The sequence below is a fragment of the Alligator sinensis genome, unplaced genomic scaffold, assembly GCF_000455745.1.
Source record: "Alligator sinensis unplaced genomic scaffold, ASM45574v1 scaffold851_1, whole genome shotgun sequence".
In the NCBI taxonomy this organism is placed as follows: domain Eukaryota; kingdom Metazoa; phylum Chordata; order Crocodylia; family Alligatoridae; genus Alligator; species Alligator sinensis.
The window spans coordinates 220,394-225,292 of record NW_005842410.1 but is presented as its reverse complement, the minus strand read 5'-3'; positions in this window follow the sequence as shown (position 1 = coordinate 225,292).

The following is a 4,899-nucleotide window of genomic DNA, read 5'->3' as shown; positions in this document are numbered from 1 at the left end:
CCAGGGTAACTTGCCATGCACCAGAACACGCGTAGCATGGGTATTCCCCAGGGACAACCAGCAGCAGCACAAGGTGCACCGCCGCTAGTTGTCCCAAGGGAACCAAACGTCCATGCACATCTGGCCGTGGCCTAAGATACCCTGGATAGCTGCCCACTCAGTATACAGGATTTTTTGGATCCTCCATCTGAGAAGCCCAACTTTTCCTGTACACTATAAATGGGGCCTAGGCACATAATACTGCCATTCCAGAGACAAGGGGCCTTAAGTTAGGCATTACAATCCTACCTTGTCTAAGGCTAAGAACATGTGTTGATTTGTCCCTGGAGTTGTGCCTATGTTTGTCCTGGAACAAAAATATCCCAGGATTGGCATGTCCACTAATCAGAGTTTAGTGAACAGCTGAATACAGTGCCACTTTTCTGCCACTGATTCAATGACACAATCCTAGGACAACTGTACAGACAAACTTTGCAATATCCCGGGATAAATTGTTACTACCTCTTATCTGGGAAGCTCTTTTTAGGATTTACCCAAGGACAACTCATATGGACATCTGTACAATTGCACTTGATTTATCCCAGAATAAATGTGATGTCTGTTTGCAGTTTAAATCCTTCATTAGCTCTAACCCTAAAACCACTTTGTGGATTAGGGTGCAGATCCAATCAAGGACTCCAGTGCCTAATTTTAAGGGTTTGGCTCCTGGAGTAGAATTTAAAACCCAATGATGGGGCATACAGGGCCAAAATTTTGCTTCTGTGGCTAAAAACAGACAAGCGGTTTGAGTCGTATCATAGAGTTTTGTGCTGCATCAAATCCAGAATTTATAGGCAGCTAAACTCAGTTCCTGCATTAAGCCTACTGTGTAAATGGCTGGGCCATTTGATGCCAGTCACATCCTGACCTAATCAGTTGTCTGTTTTTAGTCTGGGGTACCTTCAATTTAGCTTCCACTTCTTTCAAAGGCAGGCTCTCAGAAGAGGTGCTCCTTCTCTACTTCTAAGGCACCTGGATTTTCCATTGTCCCATTGGACAATCTAGGGTCATTCACCTGAGGCTAATCCTATTCTATGCTACGGAGATACATAGCTCTCCCTAGGAAGACCCCTGCACAAATAACTGGGTTCCATTACTCCTGTAGTCAAAAGCTATAGGAAGATGGGATCTAAATATCTTCTCCCCCTCGTGCATGTAGTTTACATCCTTTATTATTAGCAGTGACTGCAGTGAGAGGTTTACCTCTTATGCCTGGGCTAGGTTCTTGAAGCTCTAGTTCCATATAGTGAAGTTGTTTCTTTGATGTAGGGCTGACAGGGATGTTAACATAGGTTGCCATCTCACTGCGGGGTCGATCAGATGCAGAAAGATCTGTTGAATAACCTACTGCGCCTCCTAAAGGAAAGGATGCATAATTTTGGATTAAGCTCATAACTATTAAAAATCCATGTTATGAAAGTACATCATTTTCAAGAACGTTTTGTAAGTACTCAGCAAAACAACCAGCCTTCAAGCTGCAATGCTTAACTACTAGGGGACTGGTACACGATAGGGTAGGCCTGGGGAAAATTAGGTATGTAAGGAAAGGAACCTCAGATCAAGAAGCCACCTAAGCTCACCAAAGTGAAATGAAAAGGGACAAAGGTAGGCACCTATTGCTGGATTCATAGATTGTGAGGCTGGAAGGGACCTCAGAAGATCATCGGGTCCAGCCCCCTGCACTTCCTGGATAGCTAGTACCTCCCTCTACATAGGGTCATCAGCAAGGAGCCCATGCCTGGAATTAGGCCACTAAACCTGTTTTTCCTGCCTATGAAAAAGCAAAGCAAGACTCCAGAATAGCCAGTAGCCTAAAGAGTAAAGGATTCAGCTGGGATATAGGCTCTCAGTCACCATACTGGGCTAATGGCTAAGTGACATCAACTCCTACTGTGGGCAATCGAATTGGAGTGTGCTCCACATCCTGTAGGAGGCACCAAACACTCTCAAGATGGAATTAGGAGTTTTGGAGGGGAATTGAGACGTCCTTACCCGGATCACGTCCTATCGGATAGAAGACAACCTCGGCGGTGAGTTATCAATGGAGCGGCGGCGCGGAAGCCACCCGCAGCTCCGGGGGCTCAGCGTGGGAATTCCCCGAGGGAGAGGGGGGAGAAGAGAAAAGAAGAAGCAGGGAGAAAAGGGCAAAGAAGCCCGACATGGTCCTGTAGCCCCGGTAACCCCGAGCTCTCTCTGGAGGGAAAAGGGGAAGCAGAGAGACTGCAGAAAGCAAAAGGAAAGGAAATTGACAAAGCCGGGCTTTAGAAGCCGGCACAAGCCGCAGCCGGTTGAATCCCGATAGCGGCGTCAATCAGCCGTTAATTGCCATGTTAACGGCTGATTATTGCGTAAGGGGAAAGGAAATGGACAAAGCCAGGCACAAGCCGCAGAAGCCGGCTGCAAGCCGCAGACAAGGGAATCCCGATATCGGGGGCAATCAGCCGCTAATGACCTTGTTAACGACTGTTTATTGAGTAACAAGCAAACCAGTGGCCCTGCGTTACTCCCAGACGGCGGATCATGGGAACACCACAGCAAGCCCGAGGAATCCAAGTTTAAAGAGAGAGAGAGAGCCAGACTAACTGTAATAAAGCACTTGCAATGAAGATCTGACCCACGTGTTTATTACTGGGGTACCGGTATCTAACAACTGTTCCTCCCCCACCACAACTTGTATTTATATCAAGTCGTGGCAGACGGGAATTGGGGGGAGCTACCAGAAAAACAGGTACCCAGGATGGGCACACGGTTACACAGTGTATTAGTGTTTTTTATTTTATCTGATAGTGCCTGGAACCCTGTCTCCATGTCAAAATGTTTTTTTGAAAAGCTCATTTTAAAACATTTGAACACTGAATTTGATCATTGAAAGAATTTGTATTGCAAGCACACCTTTAATCCATGCTCTTCTAATTTCTTCTTGCCAATTTGTTTCTAACAATAGTCTTTGTACACTTTACCAAATGATTTAATATCTTATTATCTTGCATGCAGATTTCAGAGTTAGCTTTGTCTAGAACCAGTACAAACTACTATCATAATAACATATTGACATTTTCCACTAAGTCTGTGGGAAAAATATCTTTTGTAGGCATACAAATGAATCAGAGAAACAAGCACTCTGCTGGCACTAGGCATGCTTGAGAAAAATATTCGAAATCAAATGAGGGGTAAGAAGATGCTTCAGTATGGTTGCACAGCTGTTCCAGGGGAAGAATTTTGCCCAAAGGATGCCACGTCTGTCATTTCTATAGTCCATCTCAAATGGAAATGTAAAATGCAATACCAAACAAGGAATTATAAATCATTGCCTGTACACTCTCTGAATTGTTAGAATGAGCATTCTTTGAATTGTTGGATTGTTTCAGCATTGGAGGGACAGAGACTGCAACTTACAGATTTACTCCTTCCTAATTCACCATGGTTTTTTGTTCTCTATCATTTATTGTTTGCAAGAAACTATGTTAAAAAAGCATTATTATGGTTGCAAAGTCAAGCACTCAGAAGTTAGGAATGCTAGAACTGGGGTTCCCAGTGCAACTTCAGTTTGTATATATGCATTTGACACACTATTTATCTATATAACCACACACAGGTTTTTAGTGTAGTCCATGCCCCACAACTCCCAATCTCAGCCTCTCCTTGTGTTCCAAATCCAAGTCTCCATCCCACTCAACTAGCTTCACTTTCTCTCTTCAAGTGCCAAGTGCATCATCAGACTCCATACCCAGTCTACTTCTTTCAGTACCCAGCTTTTCTTCCCTTTACATTGTGTGATGCACTGCCTGGGTGCTAGCAGAGGAAGAGAGTGGGGGTGGCTTTTGGAGCAGAGGAGCATTACCAGGAGTAGCTAACAGACAGCAGAACTTCAGAATAAAAGATAGCTCAATTGATAGCTTGCAAATTGGCCGGAGGGCCGCACCCAGAGAGTAGTGGTAGACAGATCATTTTTGACCTGGAGGGATGTGGGCAGTGGGGTTCCCCAGGGCTCAGTCCTCAGGCCCACGCTGTTCAATACCTTCATCGGCAACTTAGTCGAGGGGGTGAAAAGCACCTTGTTCAAGTTCACAGATTACACTGAGATGTGGGGAGAAGTGAGCACGCTAGAAGAGAGGGACAGGCTACAACTAGATCTGGACAGGTTACAGAGGTGGGCAGATGAGAATAGGATGGGTTTCAATATGGACAAGTGCAAGGTGTTGCACCTTGGGAGGAAGAACCAGTATCATACCTACAGGCTGGGGAACTCCCTTCTTGTCAGCACAGAAACAGAAAAGGATCTTGGAGTCACTATTAATTCCAAGATGAACATGGGCCACCAATGTGGAGACAGTCAGGAAGGCTAACCGCACCTTGTCATGCATCCATAGATGCATCTCAAGCAGGTCCAAGGAGGTGTTCCTCCCTGTCTATGCAACATTGGTTAGGCTGCAGTTGGAGTACTACGTCCAGTTCTGGGCGCCGCACTTCAGGAGGGATGTGGACAGCATCGAGAGGGTCCAAAGAGGGCCACTCGCATGATCAAGGGGCACCAAGGCAGGCCCTACGAGGAGAGGCTACGAGACCTGAACCTGTTCAGCCTCCACAAGAGAAGGCTGAGAGGGAATCTGGTGGCCATCTGTAAACTTGCCAAGGGGGACCAGCAGGCAATGGGAGAGTCCCTGTTCTCCTGAGCACTACTGGGAGTAACGAGGAATAATGGCCATAAGTTGACTGAGAGTAGATTCAGGCTAGACATCAGGAAGCACTACTTCACAGTCACGGTGGCTAGGATCTGAAACCAACTTCCAAGGGAAGTGGTGCTCGCCCCTACCCTGGGGGTCTTCAAAAGGAGGCTAGACAATTACCTAGCCGGGGTTG